Source organism: Phasianus colchicus, chromosome 1 (genome assembly GCF_987193195.1).
Source record: "Phasianus colchicus chromosome 1, bPhaCol1.hap1.1, whole genome shotgun sequence".
NCBI lineage: Eukaryota > Metazoa > Chordata > Aves > Galliformes > Phasianidae > Phasianus > Phasianus colchicus.
Window position 1 is genome coordinate 20,886,570 of NC_143436.1, and position 14,192 is coordinate 20,900,761.

At 43.7% G+C, this 14,192-nt stretch overlaps 1 pseudogene; it reads right to left on the reverse strand.

The window, feature by feature from the left end:
• Positions 1–3,069: 3,069 nt before the first annotated feature.
• On the reverse strand, positions 3,070–7,998 carry LOC116244273 (tetraspanin-7 pseudogene; annotated as a pseudogene).
• Between the last annotated feature and the right edge of the window lie 6,194 nt (positions 7,999–14,192).

Consider the following 14,192-nt stretch of genomic DNA (forward strand, 5'->3'; position numbering starts at 1 on the left):
AGTGGAAAGCTGTACAAAAGAAGGAGGAGTTGGTTCAAGGGACCTAAAGGCTGCTGTAACCTAACTCAGACGTCATTATAAAAAAAGCACTCTCTGAATAAGAAAAGAAGAAATGTGGAAAGGCAAAATGGACAGGAAAGTGTGAGCATGCTACACTAGTGGGATGTTTTGCAACACCTTCATGGACTATCAAAATGGGACAGGATTTGAAGGCAAAGTCAGTCAGCTCCAGAAACAAGTTACTGAGACAACAGTGTCATAGAGAAATTTTGCCCAGAACTACAAACAGATGTCCTTGTAAAGAGGTAGAGCAGTTGTTTTCAGAATTCTGCTTCTTGCCTAGTCAGCCTGCTGCTTTCTATACCAGCTTCAGTGAACAGATCTGTCTCCAGCTGTGGGATAAGTATATTTAGTTGTAGATTCATGTTTTCCTTTCATGATTATTTGCCTGAACTCTGCATCAAAACTCACGGTGCTAATGCAGACAGCCTCCACCTCCTCCAGCAGTTCGTGGGCAAGAACAGCACAGCCTGGAGGTTATGGGGAGAAAAGCACGCTATGGCAAGGAACACGACTCCAACACAGTTACAGAGGAAAACATCTTATCAAAAAAGCAGTTTCAGGAAACTGAAGTGCTGATGAGCCCCAAATTCTGCTCAGAGAATCCCCTCACAGTGCTGAGCTGCTACAGAAGTACCTTCAGCACAGCAGGGGCCAGCATGAGCAGCAGGGACATCACTGCTTGCTCCTCCAAGAGGATCTTTATCATGTGGAAGTATCATCATTTCAATAAACAACAACAAAATCTAAAAACAACAGAAAAGACATCCATTACCTAGATTTCCTTTATATGGTGTTAGGAATGCTCAAAACACAGAAAACAGAATACTTTCTTGCAGAGGACATTTAGTAAATTACTAAAAGGTAGCAGTAACCCAACACACTGCTATCTAAAGTCAAGAAATCAAACAGCACAGGAAAGGCCATGGAAAATGCACTCTGAATAGTAGAAATCATTAAGACTACTGTTACTGACATGGATATTATAGACAAGATATTGTCAATCGCAAGACTCCAGTCAGTCCTAGAACTGACCAGGGATACTCCCTGCCCTCCATCCCTTGTGAGCTGGAAGAACTGGAGCTATCAGAAATGATGAACACTAAACAGGAAAGATTCCTTTCCTGAGGTTTTATTACAGAGCACAACTTACCATTTTAAAACGCTGGTACCAAAGGGGTACTAAGAGGCCTAAGAACAACTCTAGACATCAGCACAACAGGAAAAAGGGAGAAGCAAGGCTTCGCAGAAATTGCTCCAAGAAATCTTTCTAGAATAATTAGAACATTTGAAGTAGTAATAATAATAAATAATGCTTACTTTGAGAAGCTCAGTCCTGTGGCCCAGATAAGATTCTCCACTAAATTCTACTGCATGGATTAAGATCATTAACAGTAAATGAGGCAGCAGTGAGTGTTTGCTGCAAATGAGAGCTAATGTGGACAGAACATTATGATGCTTCAATAGCTCCTATTTTTTTCTGTCAGTGGTTTATGTGCAAACTCACATATTTGATCAGTAAATGTAAAGATTCTGAAAATGTGTGTTTAAATCTTGCTTGGTAGCGTGCAGACATTATGTTCTTTGATACTGTTACTGCTTCATAAAGTTTTACTGCTTTCTCAGCAAATTACATTGGCCTCTTCCAACTTTTCTTTTGTCAGCTGTTTGAGACACAATTTGGGATGTGATGAGAAAGACATCCAAGAATGCCACCTCTCTTCAAGGTTCACAATCCATTAAGAAGCTAATTTTTAATTCCAGCTATCTCTAAAGTGAAACTCAATGATACACAAGTACACTGAGTAACTGATGTAAGGCAAAAGATCAAAACAGCCCTGAAATTTGCTAGAGTCATATTCTTGATCACTGTTATGAAATAGTCCTTGTTTCATAACAGGGGTCTAATCTTATAACTGCTAATCCTAAATCTCAGTTTGTCCAAACAACAGCACTGTTGTTTCTACAATTGCAACACAGCTTGCCCCCATTTTTGTATGTTTTTTAATTGATCAAATCACATTTAATGTAGTTGTAAAAGATGGGATCAGGCTTTCTTAAAGTCTAAGTAACTTTGCCAGGAGGAGGATGACAGAAGACAACTACATCTTGCAGCAAGGCCTGAATGGGGCCATCTGCTTTAATATTTTCCAGTTACTGTTGTTCTGACCATTCAGAACAAAAATAAGATTCAATCTAAAACATTTTTTAAATTAAAATTTGGTCACTGAGCACAAAGAAATTGAGACAACTCTAACAGCTTCTGGGAATCTGGTCATCTGGTAGTTAGTTAGAAAAGAATGACACTTCTCCCATTCATCTATAAAAGTTAATGTTGTGATTGATTATTCTTGAACTAGCAATAAACAGCCAAGGAGACCTCACAGCCACTCTGTGAAGTCTGCAGTGTTACAAGGATATGTAAGCTTTCTGTGAACACGTGCCAAGGTTTCTACTACTCCAGTGAGAGTAGGCCACGTGTAGAGTGGTTTCCATTTTCAGCTATTCATCACATTAATGTGATGTCCTGAGAATCAGGCCTGGCCACCACACAAACACGTAGTGGTATGCTTAAAGCTGGCTCCTATCGCTCGTATTTGTTTCAAACTTCTTTAAATGGCTTAAAACAAAACATGCACTGAAGTGGAATATCAACACAAGGCTTTAGAGCAAGCAGGTTTCACCAGCATCCTTCATTCTGACTGCCCGCTGCCTGTCATACAATGCAATCTGGATCAATTTCAGAAATAACTGAGCACCTGTGGTGCTAAAAAAGACCTGAGCAATATTCTTGTAACTTTCCAGGCTTACTGATTCAGGGCAAAGACAGTTCTCATAAATACAGGACAACTCCATTTTCCTTTCCAACATCCCCCATTATCTCTGCCTTATTGTTTATTTTTCTGAATAATAAAAACACTTCCATCTTTACATCTCAGTGTACACTTCATTTTGCTTCCACTTGAACCATGCAGAGACATACACAAAGTATTGGATTCAGACAGTGACTTGTACTGCTTGTAACATTACTTTATTTCTGAAGTACCATTTCTCATACAAATTACACTTTTTTGCACACTGTTAGGACTGTACAAAATGATTTTCAGAAAACAGCAGAGTTCCATTAGTGCTTAGCTCCAAAAAAACATCAAAAACATGTTAGTACAGGGACAGTCATAAACAACAACAGCAATTAAATTATTTAAAACAAAAAACAATTAAAAAAAAAAAAAAACACTAAAAAGAATGAAACATTTGCTCTAAAAAGATAAATTCCCAGCACATATCCAGAGTTCATCTATGCAGATGAATTGTCAAATGGCTAAGAAACCTGTTTACATTGCACTCATTACCTGGAACCTGATTATCATGCTACTTAACGTAGCTACCTGACATCTGAGCAACTGGAAGGTACATAAAGCCATGACTAACACTCAGGCACAACACAACTGTTAACCCACAACTGTAAGCTCCATCCATCCATGCTGACTAGAACTGCTCACTGAAAAGGCATACTACAGACCTCTGTGACTTTGGCACAGCCCTAAAAACCTTCCTGATGAGGGCATCTTACTCCTCCTAACACTTTTAAACACATAAATCATCAGGACAGAACCCACTTTCTCTTTTTATATTTTTGATCTTGTACGCTTTGATCAAGAGAACTGACTCTGAGGACTGCTGATTCCAGCAGCAAAAGTAGTCAGCAACACTCAGAGAGCTGGATATTCCCTGGTCCTTGCAGAATTTTGCTTGTGTGTAGGTCTCTCTGAAAGTAATGCCTCCTGTTTATTTCCATGGAAACTACAACAGACACAAACAGCAAAATGACACTGTTTGACAGAGCAAATTCTCACCCATAAAACACCATTTTTCAACAGTCCCCACCATTAGCTTGCTTTGCTCTACAGAACTACTGTACCTTTATGAGAGCAGTTCATGCGATCGGGGTCATTAACAGGTCAAATTACAGTACTATCCCCAGGTCAGAAACAGTTACAGTTCTACAGACTGGACAAATTCATCACAGAACTGACCAATCCGTCCCTCTTTCAAACAAAAGGAAACTGGCAGAGAACAAGGAAAGGACTTTGTTACCAAAAAAGACAGAAATAGTGGCATTTCCAGGTATTTTTAAATTCACAAACAATTACAAGCAGTGAATATACCTAAAATCAGAATCTTTGGGAGTTAAATACAAGTTTTGCCCTGGCTTCACCCCAGGAACACTGTCATAAAATCCCAGAAGCCTACTTCTACGAAGTCTAGTTTTCCTCATTCTCCATTCCTGTGCATCCTTTACTTGAGCCCTACTGCTAACCCCCTCTGCCCTGGGAAACTCCACTCTCCCCTCCCAAGCTGTTACTAACAATTTCCTTTCCAGCTCCCATTTGCTGGCATTTACCTAATTTTCTACAGGTTTGCTAGCTACATTCATAATTCCTATGGTGGAAACGTCTAGACCTGGACATCTTTGCAAGGAACTCACTAGAGTGAAGCACAGCGGTGTGGTCCATGCAGCAGGGCAGTTCTTCAAGCAGCCCTCAGAGGCTGTCCCCAGACCCCACATGCCACTCGTGCATTCCAGTATTCCAGTGACACTGATCTTTCAGCAGCTCCTGCTCTCAGAACACGCACCCAATAAAACGCTGAGATGTCTGCCTTGCTCCCACAGGCCTTCTCCTCTTTCCTGCTCCCATTTCAGTACCTCTCTCTGTTCACATCACCCAGACACCTGCTCAGCTGTCACCCAGCTGTCCATCTGCCCCAACAGGGTGATGTCTGTCCATGCTGCCACTCTCCACTCTGTGCCCAGAGGCTCCGGGGGGAAGTGGAAACCTGCTCTCACACAGGAGATGCGGCCAGGACAGGAGGCAGCTCCAAGAGGCTGCGGAGATGCCTGAGGTGTTGTCGTATCTGACACAGGCTGCAGCAGAGGAACAGATCGCAGAGGAAGGGTGAAATGGGGACGATGAAGAGGTTTTCCAGACGAGGCTCACCCAGATCTCCCAGATGCAGGGGAAGAAAGGGAGCAGGAGGTGACGAGGGCCGGACCTGGGGAGGTGTCAGTGCGGGGCGGTAACGCGAGCGGGGACGCGGGCAGCCATCAGGCAGGCCAGCACGATGCCGACGACCTGCAGCACCGCCAGCCCCAGGGCAGCGGTGGCAACGCAGAACATGTTGCTGCTGACGAAGGCCGAGACCTTGCGGAAGCAGCCCTCCGGGTGCAGGTCGTGCGCGCCGGCCGAGCCGAGCGGGCAGCCCCGCCGCGCCCGGCAGCAGCTGAGCGGCACCGAGGCGTTCTGCTGGAGCGCCCAGGGCGAGGCGAGCCAGTCCCGGTAGCTCTCCACACCGCAGCAGCCCAACGCGCGCTGCAACGCGTCCAGCGCGTCCGCCTTGCCCTCGTCCTCGCCGTAGGCGCTCAGGGCCTGGCGCAGCCCCTCCCGGAAGCCCCGCGCGACGTCCTGGCGGTACAGGAGCGCCGAGAGCCCCGCGCTCAGCGCGGCCAACAGCACGGCCGCCAGGAAGGCGCCGTAGGTGCGCAGGAGGCCGCGGTGCTCGGCGGCGGCGCCGAAGCAGCCCAGGAAGGCCCAGACGATGACGGCGGTGCCGGTGGCCAGGAGGATGGCGGGGGCACCGGGGGAGTCGCCGGCCGACAGCGCCAGGTAGCCCCCCAGCCGCACCTCGGCCCAGAGGCCGACGACGAGCATGGTCAGCCCCTCCGCCCAGAAGACGAAGCTGAAAGCCATGAGGGACAGCTTCAGCACGGTCATGGCGTCGCCGAGGGGCCGCGACCCTTCGGCCGGCGGTCCGTGAAGCACAGCGCCGGCAGGCGGGCGGCGGGGCTCTGCGCTCCGGCCTTTTTCAGCGCCCGGCGCGGGGGCGCGGCCGCCGGCGGCGTTTGGCGGCGCTGCGGGGCTCGGCGGGCGGAACGCGGGGCTGCGCGCGGCGCCTTTCCACTCACGCCCTTCCCCTCCGCGCCGCTGAAGCGCTGAGGTGTTTGTGCGTTAACCCGCTCTGGGGGGACGCTCGAAAGAAAGAAGCCTCGAAATGCGTACCCGAACGCTAACTGACGATGCAGTCCGTCGTCGTTCATCCGTCTCACTCTGCCCGGTTGGAAACTGTTTTCCAGGCCTGTTAAATACTCACCTGATTTTCCCCACCATCGCGCTGAGCTCCAGGAAAGGCATAAAATGCCCGTGGAGAATGTGCTTGAGTGCTGTGTTACAGGTGGCCCGTGCAAGGTCTGGCACGAGAGAGCCCTTTGTGTACATCAGCTCTGCAATGCAGCCTCGTGGATGAAGAAAATCTCCTGTGTGCCAGATAAGAAATGTCAGATGAGAAACTGTAAAGGAAGCAGAGCAGTGATAGCAGTCGCCTCCCCGCCGCTATTTGCACTGAGTGACTGATGTCTCTTTAGCACTTCTTGTCAGCACCACAAGAGGTACGTAGTGCTGCTCGGTGTAAGATTCCATACCATCTTCTGCGAACAGAAATGACTCAAAGCCACCTCAAGACACAAAGCTGACCTTCGTTATGTCTTCAGCAGCTCGAGAAATTAGTTTTGTTATATACTGACATGCTATCAGACTGCCATAAATGTTTGCATTGCTTAAAAAAAATAATAATTTTAAAGACATTTGCTAATAAAGTGCTTATTAAGGTTTCACAAGCTGGTGAAGGATCTGTAACCTGTGCAGTTTGCTGGATCAGTGTGCACTTCAAGCTGCCAGTCTCTTCTTTATTCTCCTAAGGTCTCATTATGAGACAGTCCTTTCAAGTTTCCCTCATACAACTTGAAGTAAAATTGAGGTTCTTCATTTGTGTAAACTAAAATCACATTGAGAATTTAGGTCTGAGAACCCTGTTGCTCGTATTTTTAGCAACTCCTTCAGTTCTGTCTTCTTGGGTTTAATTGTGTTCTGACTGTAATCTTTGCGTGGAAGTTAGAGAAAAACTTTCTGTCAATTTCTTTCTGTTACAGAGTAGGAAGAAAGGAGGTGCCTTTTATGTCAGTTTACCACATTCCATCAGAAAGTTTCAGTTGTCAAGGCATCAATGCAGCATAATCATCACTAATATATTCTTAATTAGTGGGCTCAATAATTTAAGTAGCAGGGACTTTATAATTCCTGCATTTACAGATTCTCCTCCTGCTTTTTCACAAGAATGAACTCTCCTTTAGTTACTTGGCAGATCTGCTCTGAGCTACTTCTTTTGATTCTCAGGTCTTCTCAGTAGTATCCAAGATCTTTACACAAAGATGATTCAGAAATGACGATTCCCTGCTCTGAAAGTACTCCACAGTATATTGCATTTCATTACCCACTTTAGCACTGAATCATGCGGCTAATATCCTCAGTGAGGAATAAAAGCTTACGACAAACTAGAGGTTGTGTGGTTTGGCATTTGATAACCAGTAGCTAAAAGTTCATGGTTTTTACAGATTCACACCTAAAGGAAACCTATCAAGTTGGAGAAAATTCCTTGTCAGAAGGAGTGGTAATGCATTGGAACGGGCTGCCCCAGGAGGTGGTGGAGTCACCATCACTGGAGGTGTTCGAGAAAATGTAGATGTGGCACTGAGGGACATGGTTAGTGGGCAGGGTGGTGGTGGGCCGGTGAATGGACTTGATGATCATAGTGGTCTTTTCCAACTTTAAGGATTCCATGTTTTTATGATTCTAAGTCAGGAGGCTCTGAAGGTGACATTTCATGAAGAGGCTTTCCTCTGAAGCAGCAGGTCTCTGTTGGCCCGCCAGGTGTCAGTCATGCAGGGAAATGTCTTTACCATCCTTGGGATGGGCTGGTTGTTGCAGAGTTGCCATCCTCCGGCCACTTGTTTTATTCTGCTAGGATTTTACACGTTTTAATATCAGTGTTTTTCCTTTTGAATCCTTGAACTGTTGGCTATCCACATTTCAGCATAACCCACTGCAGTTTTGTGTTTTTTTTTTCTTATCTCACATAGCTCTGTGTACTTTCTCCCAGTTCTTACTCACAACTTATTTTTTTCAGAAGTTTCTCAGAGCTGGTGCTATCAGAACTAGGTCTTGCACTGCAGACAGGTGAAACCTGTAGTAAGGCTGCACTGGCTATGTTGGACAGTCCTAGTGAGGGGCTACAGCCCCTTCTCTATGGGGCAAACTAGAGAGTTTGTCTCAGCTTCGAAGATCTGAAGATTAGAGATCCACAGTAAAAAAAGCAGCTAAAATGCTTTTGTTATTAATTTTCCTTATAGTGAAAGCAGCTAGACAAGGTGAGATATCTTAGGGTGTATTGTGCCATGTAGGAACACTCAAAGTACAGGATGTGTGAGCAGATCTGTCACTACCCAGGCTCCTCTTGGAAATCTAAAAGTGACTCCTTAAAGAAGTTTTGTGATCTGTTGGTGCTATTATGAATATTTAATGCATACTGACTATTATTTTCACTGACACTTAAGTGCTGAACTCCCTCCAGAAATCACGTTAGCCATTACAAGTTAGAAGATGCCAGATATCAGTGCTTTTTAAAAATAGGGTTAAATGGGTATATGGGGCCAAATTCTTATCATTCTCATAAGCTATGCCACTGGAACTGTTTGGGTAAGTAAAAGAAGCAGAACTGGGCTCCATGAGTGTATGATGAAACAGCTTCAGTTATAAAAAATAATGATAATAGAATTGCTTGATTTTCCAGACTGACGGAATCTGCATCTCAGTAAACAAACTTTAAGAATCTTGTAAAAAATTACTTGTGGAACAAACATTCGTGATACTGCATGTGCTGTATGGATTGACAGGTTAATAAAATAGAAGTGATACTCCTTCACATAGCATCTTGGACTGCAAAGTGCTGTGGGCTCAGAGATGCCCCACCAAATAGTGAGAGCAGCAGTGCCAGTTATCAAAGAGTGGTTATAAATTCAGGCAGCAAATTTGGTGAGGTTGACCTTGAACAATGCAAACTAGTATGTCTTAGGGAAAACTGTTATGTACCAGCAGGAAGAAAGCTGCCAAACTGCGAGTCTGAGGGATGTGTGAGTGATAGCAGAGATCTAATTAGGCTGCATTTTGCTATACTATTTGGCACAGAAAAGCAGTTTGCTTGAAGCATAGATTTTCCTTTTTACTACAAGATTATGTAGCTGGGGCTTCTGCTATAACAGTATGGGCAGTAACTTCAGAAACAAAGAAACATCAGTGTCACTTCACAGTTTACTTTTGGTGTTTGAGAGTTCTCATTCTCATTTGAAAATCAGAATTGTTGTGAAAAATGTGTTCCCTTGTTTTAGGCTTCTCTCAAGTGTTGTAAATCATGAAAAAGTCTGAATATACCCTGCTTGAACTGAGCTGTGATTTATATATTTCAAGATAATTGTCTGTTCTCCACAACAATACTCCTTATTTCTCTCCCAGTGCTTACTTCTCTTAATAGTGTTCTCCATGGTTTTCTGCTTGAGCTCCCTGCCTGGGAGAGAGAATTAATCTGAAGGGGATGCATAGATTTCCCTTGAAAAATGAAGATTGCTGGTGATAAATTAGATTTGAAATTACATGGGCAGCTGCTAATACCAGCTAAATTCACAAAAGGGATGAAAGTATCAACTTCTGAACTTAGATTCTGAAAACTTCACTCCCAACTCCCAGTGGCAATTTGGGTTTGGATGCTGTTTCATATTCTTAGCTGTGCAATTTTCTGTATGAGTTCCTTTACACTTGGTGTAGCAACCTTGAATCCTGCTCTCTCCTCTGTCTCAGGAGATACACAAAATCAGCTTTTCCTGTTGTCATGCTGTCTGCAGTCTGTTTGTGCAGGTCTTCTCAAGGACAAACTGGTTTAGCAACTAACACAAAGCAGAGGAGGAAAGAAGTCCTTTCCCCACCCTTTGCTTTTTTTTTTCCAGCAACTTTGGGTTGTGAGCACCTGCCTTAAATAGGGAGACCTGAATTCAACTTCTTTTGCTACAGGAAGGAAGTGAAATAACACTTTGTGTGGGAAGGCTGAAAGAGCCACGCAGTGTGACATTCTGGTTGGTGTTTGCTTAGTATTTCTAGTTGAATCTGTTCTTTGGGCCTGAGAAACTGCAATTCAGACTTTTCTAGTTTTGTTTTATCCAGTGCTAGTTGACTTGCTTTGTTAAAGAGGAAATAAGGTGCCAAAAAGGCCTTGTGACAGCTGTGATGGTGTCATCCACTGAGGTAATCCAGCTTTTTTCCAGTACTTACAGATTCTATGAAGAAAAGCAGACTTCACAAGTTGGCTTTCCTTGGGCAGCTGAATGAGATTTTCATGGCACAACTCACAGAGCTACCTTTATTTATCTTCGGGAAAACAAGAACTCCTGTGATGCCCCTGTAGTATCCTGCTGATGTTACAGCAGCATACTGTTCATGTTGTAACCACTAATGGGTATTTTCTTGTCCTGTGATATCCCTAAGAGCTCAATAAATACACCACAAGAACATTTCTTTATGTTAAAGTCTGATTTTGTGATGTTCTGTCATGTCGGATATATTATACCATTTAATTCAATAGGGAGAGTAGGTATTCAGTGTGAGGAAAGTGATCAGAACCAAGTGAATGAAATGATTTTTATGTAAAACTGAACAGTACCTTAATTCAAAGTTAAATGAAATGGGAGAGAAGTCATAGCTTTTCTCTCCTTCCCAGTGATTGCTGTGCAGCATGGGTCTGTGCAAGCCCAGGTGGGATAAAGAAAGAAAACAGAGTAGGAGGAAGAGAGAATTTCTCTTTGATCTTCCCATTAGCTCTGGGAAGGCAATGTGTTAACTAATTTCCAGTTGCAAGTATTTGGGTAATTACAAGGTTATGGATCACCACTTACACCTGGCACCTGCACAAACCCCCGGTATGAGAGGAAATATTGGATCAACTGCTGCTGTCGGTGGCACAGACTGTGTGATACATTGCCTGCACAGACCAGAGCCACAGAATGGTGTAATTACAGCTAGCCAGCATATCTGAGCAGGAAATGAATTAGCCTGGAGCAAGTGTGATCCCAGGGCAGAACCTAGCCTTCTGTTTCTTGGAATGTACTTTACAAAAATAGTAATAGCAGCAGTGGTATGTTTTTCAAACTGAACTAATTTTAGGAGCTAAAGTATACAATCTTTATTATATATCAGCTACTTTGCTATTAATAGCAAGGATCAGAGCTCCTTTGGATTAATAATTAACATCTAATGTGTTTTTTAACCTTAAAATAAAAGACAAAATGTAATTTTAGCTGCAGCTTCACAAGAGTTCCAAAGGGTAACATGACCCATGCCTTGGGCGATTCTCAAGGAAAATTCAGTGCACTTTCCAGTTAGCCCACAGAAAAATATGTTTATGTGTTGAATATCAGATATGTTTCAGTGCTAAAGTATCTAGATAGCATGCAGGCTAGATGGGTGGGAAAGACTGACAAAATAACATATCAGAGGAATTAAAAAATAAGCTTTTTATTTCAGAAAGCAGTGGGAAGAGAAGGCAAGCTTAAATATTGTCAAATTTTATGTCTGATTTTAAAAACATCTGAATGTATTAATTCTCAATCTCCTCTTGTTGAATTAGATTCGGAAGGTATTAAGTATTTCACATACTGGGATTTATATATTCTATATTTTGACAGCAGTTAGGTGTACTTCGCAGATCATTATTCATACAATACTTGCCTACACTGCTTATCTACACTTCTCAATAAGAATTTCCGCAGATAAGGGGGATTTCCAAGGTCTGCAGCAGCAAAAATCTATCCCACCTTTCACTTGGTTGGTATAATTTTTCATCAGTTTTGCTGGATTTGATGATTACCTTACTTCTTTAAAACCCATTTTTTTCCCCCATGTTATCTTAAACAAATGCCATAATACTAATTATGACAACATTCTTTCTGCCACATTTCCAGGCTCTGACAGATAATGCCATCACAGGCAGAGGACAGTGTAACCATGCACTGTGTTCTGAGTAGCTGAAGAATGCCATGGGGCACAGACTGTTATCTCGGGGTCACTGTAACCTTTGTCCTTGCTGAGTTGAACAGTTATGAAGTTCCTATAAAGCAGCAACATTAGAGCACCAGAAGACTTTCCAAGCCTTGGGGTCCAGATCTATGGACTTTTACAGCTTCCTTGTATTGTCACGTGGTGTGCTGTCCTCAAGCCAGCATCACTCTTGCCTCTTGTAAAGGTCACAGAAAGAATTATTTAAAGGAAACAGTCCACGTGCAAACAGTGCATCACATGAGGATCATTGCCTTTATCAAGGCAACAACTTGTCACTTCTGATGATCCCAGATATGAAGAATCTTGTTTAGTTCTCCTAGGATGGTAAAATCTTAAACATTCTTACTATAGTTTCCTTTGAAAAAATGTCATTTGCACTATTCATAAAATGATCTTGTTTGCCTCTATGCATAAAGCACTTATCAGCACGATAGCAAATATGAGGATTACAAGCAGTTTACTTGGATTTTCATATAGGAAAGACTGCTGACTACTTTCCATTTTTTGAGAAAATTTTTGTGCACTTTTAAGGTTACTAGTCTTTAACTACCCTGGGCTGAAATTGTCCATGGCAGATATTTGAGTATGAAATATATATGCATATGTATGTATATATAGATTACACTTCCAGCAAGAATGGTCCCACACTATTTTCCTCCTTTAAAAACAGTACTTCAGCCATCTCCTTATAGCACTTCCAGGTTTTGGACTAGAGACTTGAAAGCTGGCACAGTTTAGGAAAACACTGTGTTAACAGCACTGATATTCTACAACCTTAACTCACTTGCAGAGCCCAAGAGCTGATAGCCAGGCAGGCTGATTGCAGCACTGTGACTATGCTCATGGGGAAGCCACTGCACCATCTATCCCAAATTAAATTACTGTTTGCTTTGAACATTCCCCTGGGGTGAAGGGAGAGCAGGCAGCACCCTGCTCTTTCACTCCCCAGCTCAATTTGTTGCAGGACAAGCTGTCAGTCTTTGTGCATATTGCAAGGCTAGCAGTGCACTCATGAGGAGAAAGTAATTTAACAGAAAAGTCCTATTGCTGCATCTTTTCAATACAACCTTAAATTAAAGTTCTGGACCCATCCTTTTAATCCTTGTACACATATTTCACATTAACATGAGCAGTGATTTTTAGTGATTCATAACTCTGCATTTATCTTTAACTCATTTATTTATATATAGTGTGATTACACCAAAAGGTTCTCATAAGGTCATATGGCTTTCAAATCTGAGGCAGAATAGCGTGTGCTAAGGATTGCAAGTTGGCTTTAGCCCAGACTTTTCTGCTCTGTGGTTCTAATCCAGACTGCTATTATTTGAAAACAGCACTGCGTGGATTAATTGTTTGTGTGTAGGAACAAGACCGTCTATAATAGCTCCATTGTCTCTCTGTTTTCCAAAGCCTACTTTGGAAGATGTTCTAATGTGATCTAATGTAGGACTGCTGGTTATGTCTGGCAAACAGAAACATTCACTGGTGCCACCCTAGGCTCCCTCTCTGGGGCACGTCCCTTTTGCTGCTGCAAACGTCCCGTTTGCTGCTCTCCCAGCCTTCCCTGTGAAGCAGCAGAAACTGGTTTACTCCTGGGCTGCATCAGTCCCTGGAGAAGGGAAGCCCAGTGCTGTCATATCAGCCCAATGCTGCTCGCTCCGTGTGCCTCCCACACAAATGATCCGGAATGCAGCCCTGTGCTGACACAGCTGTCGGCATCTCTTCATACTCTAGGCTGCACAGTGTTGTGCTGCACCAGTCTGCTGTTAATTCAGTGGGAAGAGGGAGAGGAAGAGGAAGAAGCAGAGGAAGAACAAGGGGGCTGTAAGCCTTGGTGCCATCAGCTCTATCTAGTTCCATATGGACACAGCAGGCTGCATGCCTGCCTGTGTTGACCTGGGTTTAGAGTATCACAGAATCACAGAATTGCCAGGGTTGTAAGGGACCTCAAGGATCATGAATCTCCAACCCCCCTGCCACAGGCAGGGCCACCAACCTCCTCATTTAATCCTAGACCAGGCTGCCCAGGGCCCCATCCAATCTGGCCTTGAACACCTCCAGGGACGGGGCATCCACAACCTCTCTGGGCAGTCTGTTCCAGCACCTCACCACTCTCTCTGAGCCATTACCTACTGCCGT